Source organism: Poeciliopsis prolifica, unplaced genomic scaffold (assembly GCF_027474105.1).
Source record: "Poeciliopsis prolifica strain line A6 unplaced genomic scaffold, Auburn_PproV2 SCAFFOLD029, whole genome shotgun sequence".
Taxonomy (NCBI): domain Eukaryota; kingdom Metazoa; phylum Chordata; class Actinopteri; order Cyprinodontiformes; family Poeciliidae; genus Poeciliopsis; species Poeciliopsis prolifica.
The window spans coordinates 3,042,501-3,057,766 of record NW_026562404.1 but is presented as its reverse complement, the minus strand read 5'-3'; positions in this window follow the sequence as shown (position 1 = coordinate 3,057,766).

Below are 15,266 nucleotides of genomic sequence, written 5' to 3'. Positions count from 1 at the left end.
TTGAGGCTGAAATGTCAGGGTTATTTTTCTTTGTTTACAGCCATCAGAGAGACACAAAAGACGGCACTAAATCAGTTCTGATCTTATTGTGAGCTGCTAAGCTGCTGTTAGCAGATGTATTCTTCTCTTTCACTATTGTTAAACGTTTTGACGGAGGCGAATGGATTATTTAAAAATTAACACATGACAGTTAATTCACTGTATCTCTGCTGCTGGTCAGGCTTCATGTTTAAGCGTTGAAATTATTTCATGTTTTTTTTTCTCGCCTTACAGGCTGAAACTACCACCCATTCTGGCTGATTTGATCCACTTTAGTTATTTACAAGGAAACAGGCCCTCTAATTAGTAGAGCCACTGCTGGGCTGCCTGCCCAGGAGGGTATTTTCATTTATCACCACTGATAAAAAGGGACAAGCCAGAGCCTGTGTGTGTGTGGCTGCTGCACCTGGGGCGGTGGGCTGCCTTGACATGGGTGGGATTCTGTTCCCATCAACAGGATAAGACTCTTATGAGCGAGTAAAGATTAGGATCTGTTTTGGCTTTTTTTACAATGCTGCTAATGTGACAGAATTTCAGTCTGATTGTTTACCGTGTCAAGAGCCGTAATTCAGCAGCAAACATGAACCAGTAAATAGGGGGATTCAGCAGCGGCTCGCCGACGCCGTGTTTAAACAGAAAGGAGTTTGTAAGAGGGGTCCTGTTACCAAGCATCCTCTGTTGGTGGCATCTGCTACATGACACTGGCCAGCAAAGTCTTTATCAGAGAAAATAATCAAATTTCAAAGGTTTGGCCTTTGAATCTTTGGTGGTAAAGATAAAAAACACAACAGAAATGCAGATGAAGATGACAGTTTGGCAGAGAGTATAGAAAAAACCTTGAAATCCTGATTTATCAAAGGAGAATAATTACATTAACCACACTTATTTGCATCTATCCTAAAAGGAATAACCTTTTCTTTTCTCAAAAGTTAGATCATACAGACATGGAAATTTTCTGCAAGAAAAGTCAATAATACTAGAAACTGGACAGACTTATTTGGTAAGATTTTGTGTTTTTGCAGTGAATTCAGTGATGGTAAAACATACCAGATTGTATTAAAAGCCTCTTGGTTTTGCTGTAACGACATTTCTTTGCTAGGTATTTTGTTGATTTTAATTATTTTATTTTACTCTAACATACAGGATGGCAAGTGTTTGTTGAGAATTTCTTTTTTATCAGTGCTGCAGTACATAAAACTCAGCACAAGATGGAAACACTCAACCACTAACAGAGAGTCTTACTACAGGTTAAAAGGTGCCTCTGAGCTACAAAAAAGTCCTTAATATGATTATTCAAACTTTGATTTTGCTGTATTTGTCCCAGCATCATATTCATCAACTAACAGTAATGTGCCATCAAAGATGGACTTTCTACCGACTATAATTCTAGGTTTCTAGCAAGTAGTAGAAGCATAAAACGACGTGCTTCATACCAAACTGGAAACAAAATCGAGGCTTATTAGTTGCACAATTTGCATAACTGTAACTCTTTGTGTTATTGCTGTAAACACAGAAACCTAAAGCTGTATTTATGCAATGGAAAGTTGCATGAACGTGTGCGGCTCGACAATCACCAGGGGAATTTACTTGGAGGAGCTTGAGAAGCAGGAGTTTGTCAAACACAACGGTTGTCACATGTTCTCAACACATTGTTGTGGAAGTTTAATGTAAGGAAGTTTAGTCACTTCTAGAAACATGACAAACTGGCTGTGGGTACCCATGTTACAAGCAAAAAGGGCACCGAACCTCGTCAGCGGGCCATGCACCTATCAGAAATCGGGCTTAGTCATTTCTGTAGACCTCAGACAAGCAGAAGAATCTTTTATCTCACAACCGATGGAAAAGCATCCACTGTTTTCTCCTCATCAGCTAAACTTCATCTGCTTTCATCTGGATGAAAAGAGACGTACCGCTCACACTGTTTCATAAGTTACTTTGTTAATTTGTAGGGTCTTACACTACCACCTTGTTCATGTTTTGTCATTTAATTGATCAAAATTAGATATTTTCTTCTGGGGAAAACTATGTGAATAAAGTGCTTTAAACATACTTTTCATTAAGTTGACATTTCTGCATTAAATCTAATGTAATAGAACATTTCTATTTACTTTGTTTTCATTAGTTGTGAGCAGAAAAATGGTCATTATTAGAAATAAAAGCTTGAAAACATCAGTCTGCGTGATTAATCTATAAAAAAGGTTTCACTAAGTTTTCTAATTATATTCCAATTTGTTAATTATGTCTGTATCAGTGTAAACTTATGTGCCACTTACCTCAATAAAATGCATCAAAGTTTGTGGTTATAATGTGATAAACATAAAAAAGTTTTTAAAAAATGTATGAATACTTTTGCAAGGTGCTGTATTTGTGAATCACTTAGCAAATCTTAAGTTTTAAATGATAGCGTAAGTGTAACCATCTTAGTAAAACAAATAGTTTTTTACTACTTTACTTTAAATTTTTTTAAATGAAGCAGTTACTTCCTAGAGGCTACAGGTGAGAATTAAAGTCAAAGTAAATGTAAAAATATTTAATGTTTGTCCATAAATTTTCTATTCACAGACAGACACCACTTTTTATTTCCCAGCTGCGTTAATATTTAACTGTGAAATATTTGTATACATTAAAAGACATATTTGAAGTAGCATACGCTTTCATTTCTGCACTCCTCCTGACACATTTGACACTTGGAGGTTATCATTTAATTTCTACGCAGTATCATTCTCTGATTTATTTATAATCACTGTGGAGAACTGATGGGCTTCGCTCCTTCCTGTTTTCCATTCGGCGCACGACCGCATCATCACGCAGCAGCCAGACTTTGGACACTTTGAAATCTGCAAACGGAAAACTGAAACTTCAGTCAGACAGATTTGTTGGTTTTTTTTTTTTGCTCTAAAGCAAAACAACAGAAATGATTGTAATGCCAGCCAGACTCCGACGCTCTGTTCGTCAAGGCACATCTATAGCAGCAGACACATGACACTGACTGAGTGCCTGCGAGATGTGAGGTCTGACCATCACCTGAGTTCATGAAAATTAAACTGTTAAGTTCATTTTGTTTTGATAATACAAGCTAAGTTGAAGCTTTATCTTATTTCTGTAAGTTTACATTCAATCTGCCTTCCTCTTCCTCTCTGTTGAGCTGTTTGCTCTTAGTTAACCATAAGGAGAGGAATCTTGGAGGACTCTGCTGGTTAATAAGTTACTGGAGGACAGAAGAGCCACAAGCCAAGCGGTGGCCTTCCTTCCTTCAGCTCGGGTCATCGGGGTTATCAGTGACAGGGGGAACAATAGGAAGTGGTGAGACCAATCAAGGCGCCTCCCGCAAGTCTCCGTGTGAAAGCTGCTGGGAAATAGAGCCGTCTGTCCACTGGACTCACTGATAGCACAAGCACACGGATCTGTGGAGCTGTCAACACCACCACGAGTGAGTCACCTGTCACGAAGTGCTCTTTTGCCCTTCTCATTAGGCTGCTGGTAATCATCACCCGGTATCAATGTTTCCTCAAAAAATCTCTTCAGAAGCCGGCCGAGAATAACCTAAATCACTGGGAGACGAACGGTAGATGCCAGAGTTTGCTGTCAGGATAAAGAAATGACACAAAATTAACAATTTTAATTGTTACCTCTTAGACTTCTCAAAAAGTGATGACCAAACAACGCCTGGCCGATCAGGTGTCAGGTTTTCACCTGGACAGGAAAGGAGAGGGTATCCATTTAAAAAAGGTAAACCATCAATGATTCATTTGTTCAACTTTTAAAACTATGTGTTGTTTTTGTTTGTTTATGATCATTGTTTAAGAATGTGAATCAACTGAATATGGAGATTTATCATTTTTCTTGTGGTGAGTGAGTCTCTCTCATGCCTCAGTCTAAGGTGTTAGGTTTTCCTGAACTATCTCTGTAGATATGCTGCAACAGCAAACTTACCACTTTTCCACTCTATGCAACTTTCTTCTACTACTAATTTCATTATTTGCTGCCATTTTCAGCGTTATCTTTAAGGTTTTCTGTTTTATTTCCTCCATCTTAAATGGTGCTTGATATTTTTTGTGTGGAAAAAAGTGCAGACATCCCGCTTCTTGATCATGTGGAGTTCTGGTTATCTACAAATTGATATACTTCATTAGAATAACACAAACTGACCTGACCCTGTGGGGTAAAAGTTCTGTGAACCTTTTGTTGGTGAGTTTCTCCAGACAGATCCAGAGTGACACACACACACACGATCTGTTGAATCAGGAAGTCACTTGAACCCGCCTGACAACATGAAGTTGGAAAATCTCAAAAAGCGTGAAGCATCAGATATGAAACAGATATGAAACAACATTATCATAATTACTTTTTTTTTTTTTATCAAAGGACAGGTTTAGTTTGTGTAGCTTTTAACCAATTAAAAACAGCACTTTAAAAAAAAATTATTTAAATTTTTTTTTTTAAATTTGCATCGTCTGATGATACAGAACTGTGAGGGAGCAAAGTGCATTTACTGCACCTTAAATAAAAACTGAATGAAAAAAACAAAAAATAAACCAACGAACACCAGGCTAACAGGATAGAATCCAAGAATGCATTGCTTTGCCAACACACGTTTGTGTCATTTTATTGTTTTGCAGTGAAAGGAGAAGGAGAATAAAAAGATGAACTGATTTTAAGCTGAACAATCAACAAATTAGTCAAAGGGGACAAAATAACAAGACACAATGCATCTTGATCCGTTCAGCAAAGCTTCCACTATTTACTTCACAACATAACAAAGTTTAATTTCTGTTTAGAGTTAAAAGAGAGTTGACTTAGCTTTAAACTGTGAGGCATTCATTTACGTAGTAAGTAGTTATATTTCCTAAACAAAGAAATAAAACAACAGTGGAAGCAAACATTTACCAACAGGCCATGAATTGAAAGTCTTGTGCTGATTGTTATTTTGCACTTCGAGTGGAACAGACTGGAAGAATTCAACTGCATTCTTTTTTTTTTTTTTAGAAATTCAGAAAGAAAAATTCCCTATCGTCGCTTTTACTTGGAAGTTACCAGACAGAGGAATGTGGAAATCCTGGAAAGCCCTAATCACACGACGAAGTTTAAAACCTAACTCTATTGTCAGACAGAGACAGATTTTGTATGAAATACAATAAATCTTGAAAGCAGAAAAGCAAACACAAAGCCAGTACTTAGTACATTTACTCTGTAAGAAAAAGATGCAAATAGCTCTGACTGTAGCTTGTAAATCACAACTGGACTGCAGCGCCTCATAGTACAATGCATCGACAGGAGCGAAACACTGTGTGTGTGTGTGTGTGTGTGTGTGTGTGTGTAGGTGTGTGTGCTTGTTGTACCCTGGTTGCCCTCTGGATCTGACTCAGTGGGTGTTGACCTGCTGTGGGCATGGGCCATCCCCTATAAGCAACCTCTGTGCAAACCTCCATGTATCTTGGTTTCTGTGCGGAATGCCGGAGGGAACGATTTCTCCAACCATGAGTGAAAAGCACGTCTCTGATGGCCCGAGTTGTTTGTCGCTTAACATTTAGTAGGGAGGCCTTGCTTCGACGGCGAATATCCCATCTTGCACTGACACTGGATGATATTAACTCTTTTGCCACTGAGGCCTAGAAGACTATGGATAAAGTAGGACTCCAAAGACGGTTAAATTACCACAACCTGCTAGTCAGTGCTGGCCTTCGCCACTTGAGAGTGTATAAGGGTTTGCATTGAGGCCACAGCATTCATGCTACAATCCAGGAGGTCCCTGATAAGTGCTCTTGGGTCCGTTTGGGTCTTGGAGAATGCAGCTCTTTAAAAAAAGACATCCTTCACTTATACAAGACCAGAGGCCAAAGAAGAGGGTCTGGGTAACAAGAGGCAAGTTGGGGCTATTTGCTTAGTTGTTGCCATGGCTGAAAGGGTAATAGGAAGCAATGGCCGATGTGCTCTTCATCTTAATAAGGTAGAATAAAGAAAGATGGTCATAGGTGGGCATTTTCCACGGGTAGCTTCTACAATGCAGTCATTAGGAGAGATAGATTTGCTGCTGGAAGAAGATAAAGATTAAATTTTGGTTCCACCATGGAGGTTTTTTTTTTTTTTTCAGATGAAGATAATATATGGAGCCTCTGATAATATATGGAGTACAGTGAGTGGAGAAGTGTTGGGATTCTCAACTTCTGAGGAGGAAGCCGTATAACAAAACTTGCTTTAGTGGGGGCGCTCATTTTAATTTAGATGCTGGTTGGGTGAGGAGGCTTATTGGACCACTTTTAGTTTTGCACACATTTGCTTTGGCATTATTGTTTTCAATTGTTCCATTTAAAAAAATGTCAACAGATTTTCTGTTGCTTGGTCTTTAGGATTAGTGAGTTGTTGACGTATACTTTTGGTTTCGATCTTGCATTAGAAATGATTGTTAACAGTGTTAAGGAACACAAAAGAGATTATGTTCTTGGTCAGACATGAGAGATACCGTACAATTCAAATGGGAACGGTTTAAAAAAGGCCAGAGATGCACCTGGAGGTTTTTACCCCCTCATCTTCTGTAATTGTTAAACCACTGCAAGCGTTTGGTGAAATGGAAACATCAGGCAGGATTTTCAGTGGCTGTTGTCACTTTTTATTGTTTTATCAGAATGAAACAAAGATATGTGTAGAATCACCTACAACATGTTTCTTAGAAAACTCACACACACAAAAAAAATCAACTCTCAGGTTATCCTGCTTTTAAGGCTGCTCCCCAGAACCTGAGGTAATGAGCTGTTGAAGAAAATGGGCCAACAAAAAACCCAAACTTGAGCCACCTGCTTCACTTTTAATGTTACCACAGAGAGCATGGCATGCTGGGAGTCTATCCCCACCGCAGCCTGGGAACACGCCATCTTGCCTTGGGAACTTCCAATCGCTGCTTCCCATCCCGTCTGCTTCTTGAGCTCCTGCTGTGTTGTAATATAACCTTGGAAGAGGGGGTTGCACGACTGCGAGAGGTTTCTGCTGTCAGCGGCCACATTATGGCCGAAGCTGCTGGACGGCTTCGTGATATTACTAAATGCTCGCCGCTGCCTTGAGGTTGCTGAGGTGAAATGCTCAGCTGCGGCGAGCGGGAAGCCGGGTGAGGCTCGGGATCTCACAGTGGGCTCCGGTTGATTAAAAGTTTTTCGGCACAGCGGTGAGCACTGCTGTCCAACTGCTTGGTGTGGGGAAACTAACAGCATCATATATTAAAACGATAAGCGGGGTCTGCTGAATGTTCCCACAACAATCAAAACATGGGAAGGTCAGCATGTGGAGAAAGAGACATTTTGGCTACCGGATTGAATTTATTGAGTTTATATTGGCTAACAGGTCAGTGAGCGTTTTACTGAACCCCTATACTGACCTGTTAGCCAATATAGGGGGAAAACAATCCGGTTGTTTTCCCCCTATTCATTTAGTTTAGAATAACTTTTCAGTCAGTTTTTTGGGTCTTTAGAGAAGCTAATTAGTCTTTACTACATTCTAAAGCCAGCATCTTTACTGCAGGTTTACTGTGATTTAAGAAGTTTCCAACAAAAGACTAAGATTTAGAGACCAAAGTAGTTGTTAGTCCGGCTGGTCTGGAAGCAAGATGTGTCAGGTAGTGTGCAGTGTAGACAGGACCAGAACGCAGATAGAAACTCAGGATGGTAATGGAAGGCAAATTTAATGAAGGACAAAAAAAAACTGAAGATGCCAGGAATGGAATATGCATTGAGAAAATAGAAGACCAGGAATAATCCAAAAGAAGAAAAACACAATAAACAACAAATATGGTTGATCTGAGTTCATTACATGTGAGGATGTTGTTGTTTTGTCTTCAGTCAAGTGAAAATGCATGACAGTATTGCTCTTTATCAAACAGAACTATGTTAAACTCCTTACTGCTGTGGAACGGTTGACCCCTGAGTTATTCTAACATGGCTGCCCATGCTGGCCAGGTCTCAGTGTGCAGGCTTTCACTTCTTCCTTTGTTTATTGTCTAAACTTCCACTCAGTTTCATAAAACTGGCTGTTTCTGCAGCTCCACCGCCAGTGGAGTATGCAGGCCAAAGGTAACGTTTAAAACGTTGGTTTGGTTTCTGACTGACTGTCAGTTTCGAGTTGAGGTTTACCGTGGTGTCCTGATGTGACAAAAAGTTACATGAATTCCTTTACATCAAAGGAAACAAAGCAGTTATTGAGCAATTAAAACATGCAAGTCGTGAAGAAGCAGAGTGTCAGACTACTAGAGAGCAGACGAGACCATAGCATCTAATTATTCCATGCAGATAAACAAAATTAAGTAAACCAAAGCCAAGAGAAGGACATGCTCCAATATTTTATCACAAATAATGCTCAACATAAAAATCTAGCGTAGATTTTAATGCACTTGAAGTTCTGTCAAAGTGAGGTTTCCCATATAATCCTAAACAAATATTGCTGCAAAATTATTCAACAAAGAAAGTAAGCTTTTTAGATTCAGCTTTAAAAACGATGGTTTTCATTCACTTTTGTTATGTTCCTGTGTCTCAGGGTACATTTTAGAAACCTCTGACGACGTGAGAATTTATAATTGTTCAACGTGTATAAATAAAAAGCCAAAATACAACTGAGTGAAAATTATGATTGTAAGATTGGAGTTATGGAGTTGGAGTATTTTTAAAGTCTAAGTGTTTTAAGATATCAGAAGTCTTAGAACCGACCTCAGGTTGGTTCCAATCTCAAACATTTCGTTTCAGCTTTGCTGCCTGGCGTTTGGCTCCGTCCATCTTGCAGTTAGTACTTACCAGCTTTTCTCTGCCTGCCAGAGAACAGCATGTCCACAACACGATGCTGCCACCACCATGTTCCACCACTGAAACGGTGTTAGACATGATATGTGGTGGTAGTTTTCTGCAACTGATAGTGTTTTGCAAATTGATTCAAAAGTCATATTTTAGTTTCAAGAGACCAGAGCAGCATCTTCCAAATGCAAATGGGACTTCTTGTGGGCTTTATTTTTTATATTTTTTGCAAAGGTCTAACTTTCATAAGAGAGGAATGTATGACTGGCAGCTGTCATTTCATCAGATCCCACTTGTGCCCATAAGTCGACTCCCTCCTGAGTTTCCCCCAGGCTGTCGTGCGTCTTTTCCTGCTGTTTCACCTTCCCTTATATGACTGTCGTCTGTTCTCCTGTGGTGAACCAACCTGTCATATAAAAAACACTCCTTTGTGTGGAGAAAAGTGCTCCACAGGTTGGAGCAGCCTGAGGACGAGCTCTCCTGCCGGGCGAAGACAAACACACTCACACACTTTGTCTTTTCTCCTGTGGAAGCGTAGATAATCCCGATAAATTTAGCAAAATATAAGATTAAAAGTTGTTGATGTGTTTTAAGGCCATCTGTGCACAAGGTGCAAACATTAAGAGTACATTCAGTAGAAATGAAAATGCTGCTTGTCTCCTTGTCTTTTGTCACCAAAGGGCTGCAGCCCAGTTATGTCGGGCAAGGCAGCAGACATAGATGGCCACACTCTCGGGCACTTCCTGCTGCGTCTTGCTTTCACTCTGGAGCTATTTCAGAGGTTATTGATGTGTCTGCCAACTGGGAGCTTTCTAAACAACCGCCCTCCTGCAACAGGTTACAAGTCCAGCTTTCCGCTCATTAGGGTCTAATTGATTGTAATCTGGCCTTTGAGAAGTGCCGACTCACTATGGGGTTGTTCAGCACATGCGAGTGCCCCCACTGTCCCTTCTTCTTCTGCACCTCACTCACCAGCAGTTCCTGGAGCACAGACACAATTGGTCCCCTCACATGGAATCATTAAAGCGGGCGGGATAGCATGAGCTCTTTCATACGACGGGCCTCTGCGGACCAGCTTGAAACCAGGGACAGTAGCCGCTCCACCTGCCCTGTGGGAGAGCCCCATCCTGTGCTGCCTATTGTTGGCCACAGCCCTCGGCCGGCAGCCCGCGGCTCTGGCCGCATCGGCTAGATTTGTATGCCAAGGTTCTCCTCTAAAGAGAGTCATGCAGGGGAGCCTGGTCAATATTGGTTTTGAGAGCCGGAGGAAAAATGTCAAAATGTTAAATTCTATTGACATCTCCCTGCTGCTATTTGTTTCTATGGCAAAGAGCCTAGTGAGCCATTAGGGTAAACAGGGCTTTGTTTCAGAGATCAGCTTCCAGCGGGAGATTTGCTTCCTGTGAAACCTCGCGATAGTAGATCTGATCTGGCTCTAAAGTGGCCGAGCTAAAGACCTAAAGGATTGCATTTACAAAATAATGAAACAAATTTAATGGATTATTTTTAAGGTGAATAAAAATTCAGTATCAGCAATCGTCTGCTGTTGGAGCTGCTTCTTAGCATCTTATAAGTCCTATGATCTTTACAAACGCAGTTTTTCCCATGCATGTTGCTCAGAATGGTAAAAGTAAGGGACAGCTGTTTTACAGTTTCTCCTCAGCTCTACTTGGTATGCTTCAGGAAAAAGCGATTCTTTATTTTAATCAGTGACAAGCCATAAACTTCTTATTTGGATTGTTTCCCTCCCTTTTCCCATTTCCCCCCGTCTCCTTTTCTCTTCCCTGCTTAACCCTAATTTTAACTTTATAGACCGGTAGACTTTTGTGTTGGTTCAACCAGCACTTCCTCCTCATGGAAACAGGGAGGGACAGGAGCAACAATGACGAACATAAAAGGACGCAACGTTTTAGCTTGCAAGGTTTTCTCTCAGATATTTTTTCAACATAAAACAAATATAAATGAGAAAATAAAATGATGGTCAAAAAGTATATTTTACTATGAGCGGTGTCGATAAATATATGGAAAAGCAATGTTACTAGCTCAGCGAGATGTATGAAGGAGTTGTGATTGTTTTTTTCATTTCCATCAGCACAGCTTTGCAGTTTTAGTTTGATTGTTCTTTGGTTTACTGAAATGTATCATGTCAGTTTTGTCTCAGAGCATTTAGGAATAACAGAAGCCACCTAAACCGATCAGTAACCATCACATCTGTTTTTGGAGTACTTGTCAGTGCCATGATGACTGTACCACTGTTGAAAAAATTCTCCAAATAAAAAATGGAGTTTTTTTTAGAAAGTTTGTTTTTTCAGCGCGACATCTTAAACTACTGAAATAAAGCGCCAAGGTTGTAGTGGAACCTTCCTCTTATATTGCATTATGAAATTGCTATAAATTGTGAGAATTGAGTTTGACTCAAGCTCCTGTCTAAACCACAATGACTTCAGAGAAAGGTCTTTGCCACCACGGTGAGAACGCACATGTCAAGGAAATTCAAAACTCACAAAAGGAAGATGCATGCGGTCACGGCACGACCTCTAGATAATATTTGCTCATTGCGATTGCCTTTAAACGGCCCCCCTTCTGGTGAGAGAATGGGCAAACATCTTCCTCTCCCATGTAGAAGTGCTGTAAAAAGGTGGCGAACAAAAGAGGGGAAAAGAGCAGTCAAAAAAGTCAAAGAAAAGCAAACCGAAAGCAATTTAAACAAGGGGGCAGTGGGGGGCCTCACTGGTACTGATGGAAAACAGGGGAATAGAAAAATGGACACAAATAGGAAGTATTTTTCAATAATACAAAAAAGATGCCACTGAAATAAGAGAACAGTGTGGATTGAAAAGGATTAACACAAATCAGGCAGTTTTGGGATGAAGCTGTGATCCTGCGTCAGGACGCTGTGGGACAAAACCCCTGATCCTCACACCTCTCTGTGAATGATCCCCTGAACAGTGGACATCCTCCCCACTGCGGTCAAATGAACTCATTTGACGAGGCTTTCACTTTCATCTTGGCTCTCGTGAAAACCTGCATTCTTCTGGGGTTTTTTTGTTTCGTTTTTTTTTCCTAGAAAACAAATTGGCCCTACTTCATTTAGTCCAGCTGAAAAGCTGTAAACTGACATGACCTCAGTCATCTTGTAACTTTAGCTACTTTTACAAAGTGACATCATGAGAAAGCACCTGTTGCTGCTTGCCCAGGAAACAGCTGCCCGCCTATTATTGTTGTAGTTTTGGTTTATGGTCAACATGAACCCCTCAACAATGGCCCAGTGGGTGATGATGGCAGAGGCAGGAGGCGGTGTGAAGGCCACGGAGTTTTAAATGAAGTGCAACATCAGCTATTTACTTTTTCATTATTATGAAGCTGTCAAATTGATGGTGCAGCAGCAAAGGAAGACGGAGGATACGTCCACACTTTGCTGTCAGGCCCGTTACGAGTTACAGTTGTAGGATTGGGGAAGGACACACACACAACACACACATCTCTCTTCTAGCTTAACAATCTGGCAGAGCATTATTGCTCAAACAGTCATTAATTCTTTTAGTTAATGACAATTTTCAACTAAGACATTTACATAAAACATTTGTTTCAGCATGACTAGCTAAAAACACTGAGCATAGTTTAAATGACTCAAGGAATTTTTCGACACCTTGTGGTGAAGTTGTAGAATGCAGCTACCTGAAATGAATACACAGTGAGCTGCACACAAAACCTGAGAAAAACTAAACATTCTGGAGAACCTATTTGTTTCTCCCTGAGCTCCTGACATAGAGGGTCTTATTGCTGGTGTGACTGTGATTTTGTGTTGGTGTTGTCCCGCTATGTTGTCAGACATTAGGACACTTTAGCAAGGCCAGTTTAGTCTAACCTGGACGTTTTCTGACTGTGGGAGGAAGTCAAAGTTTGAGGACAGAACCCGTACTTACATGCAGGGTAGAACATAATGAAGTCTATCTAGAAATGTTTCTTCATAGGCTTGTCTGCTGCTTCTAGTGTATATATACACTGTCTCTGTTAAAAAAAAATAAAGTTCACCAGTTAATTGTTCTTGTGTTTACCAGACATAAATCTAACCTCAAATTTATCAGACAATGTTATCATTTTTTGTTACATTATTTTGTTTTATGCTCTGCAATTGTGTAGGCTACCTTTGTAATGTGCACACACTGTGATTTTTTAGCATGTTGCATAGACATTTAAAAAAATGTGCTAGAATCCAGGCTATTGCGATCTCTTTATGCAGAACAAGCAAATATAGCTGAGATTGTGAATGTACCAAAAATTCATAAGTGCAGTGTGTGGTGGAAATCTAAGATTGCATGTTACTCAGAACTCATTGTCCCACACGAGATAAAACATGTTATATAGCAAGGGGAGTTGGATCCGAATGGTTCAGAAAATATAAGACTTTGCTTGCTAATTCAATCATGTTTAACTGTAGCCCCAGATTTCTTCTGAATATTCCTAAAATTAGCTCGGGAACAATCAGATGTATTTAAATCACAGTTTGAGAAGCCTGGGCTTAGATCACATCATAGTCACGTGTTAAAGTCAAAGTCCGGGTACAGACGCTCTTGTTCCAATTGGATTGATTTCAGACTATGTGGTAAAGAAAAATAAGCACACATCTATGGAGAAACACACCTAAACACTTGCAGTTTTAGATGCAGCTCAACAAAGTTAAGCTATCCTTATGGTGTTGTTTTTTTATATTTTTCTTGACCAAGTGACCCATTTAAGGCATATTTTAAAGCATAGTGAGCTACCTGTAGATATCTGTCTCAGCTGCCTGTCCTGCCCTGAACACACACTGGCTGCTGTTGACACACATTACATGTAATAACCTGCGCAGACTAAAAGCCGGATGTTGTTTCGCCAAGTGCTTGCTCTTTTCCTTCCTGAAGGAGGCATTGTATGAGGTATTGGTAGCTGCAGCTAACAGACAAGATAATTTGTCAGGGAAAAATGTCCTTTAAAGGACCATAAAGAGCAACCTGTGGCAGGACTGAGATCATTTTGTGTGTAGTCATAATGCAATAAATTTTTTCAACAATGAACACACTGGGTGCCCATGAGCACTTCCTCGATTCATGCTTTGATGCTCGAGGTGAATCAAGAGCACAGTTTGCTTTAAAAATCTAAGCTTTGACAGCTGTTCAGCACGGGATTACATGTGTCTTCAGGCAGAAACCTGTGAGAAAAAAAATATGCACAGTGCCTTTTTCTGCAAACAATGAAGTAGCCGACCCACTAATCCGGTACCACAGGTGCACAAATACCTGTGCAAGCAGAGTTAATGCTGATGAAAGCTCACGAGAGAGAAAAACAGAGCAGGCAAAAGTTCCCACACTTTGACTGTTTTGTTTCTCTGTGTCCTTTTTCTCCCTCCTGCCAAAATGCAAAGCAGCACGCCAGCCATGAATGAAAAACAAAGGCGGTGGGGAGGCGGCGAGGGACCAGAGGGGAGGAGGGCGGGGGGGCCTGAAAGTGAATAGACAGGAGCAAAACCAACATGGACTCGTGTAACTCACCTGTTGGTGAGAGTTTTTTTTTTCTTCTTTGTTTGTTTTGCCGTTCATTCAGACAGCGGGCGGCCGGGCGGCCCCTCCCTGAGGCCGCCTCGGTTCCCAGGTAGAGAGAGGTAAGTGATGGGAGGAGAGTTCCCACCACGCTCCCTAACCGTTCTCACCGGTGCTCATTGGTGCGAAGTTGCCTCATCGCTGAAACATGACACTCCTGTGGCGGTGCAGGCAGGTGTACAGAGCTGCAGGGCAGAGTGAGCGCAGGGCAGTGTGTGCCAGACACGAGGACAAAGAGACGTTCAAAGAGGAGGAGGATGAGAAAGTTTCGCTCAGCTTTATCATACCGTCAGACGCAATGAGTATCACACATGTGAGGTGTAGCTCAGCCTGTGTGGGTGTGTGTGTGCGTGTGCGTGCGTGTGTGTGTGGTTGCACCCAGTTTCTCTTTGTGTTCAGCAGCTGCTTCATCAGCCTGGAGTCAAGTGTACACAAACACAGGGTATTTTGCCAATACATAGGCAAATGAGCCTTTTTAATCAAATGATGGTGGTTTCCACAATCACATGGCTGGATGATATTTCTTCAGTTTATTTTTTCAAGCTGATTTGTTTAGTGCATGTCATGTTTACAAGGAGTTGCTTTTTATTTTTATTTACTTATCTTTTTTTTTTATTTTTTTGTACCTCATTTCTTGTTTCTCCTATAAACAGAAAACAGTTGGAATTTCCTCCCCAAAACTCCTGAGCCATTTTCTGGATCATCGTCTGTTTTTTGCAGGTTTTAGGCATTTTCTGATTTTCACCAACTATAACAGCCTTGGGCTCATATACATCTTCTCAAGCGAGAAGGCAGGAACACGCGTATGTGTATTCAGTGTATGGGAACCCAAACAATATTGTTTTTGTTTCTTTACATTTTCTTATCTCCTAAATGATCT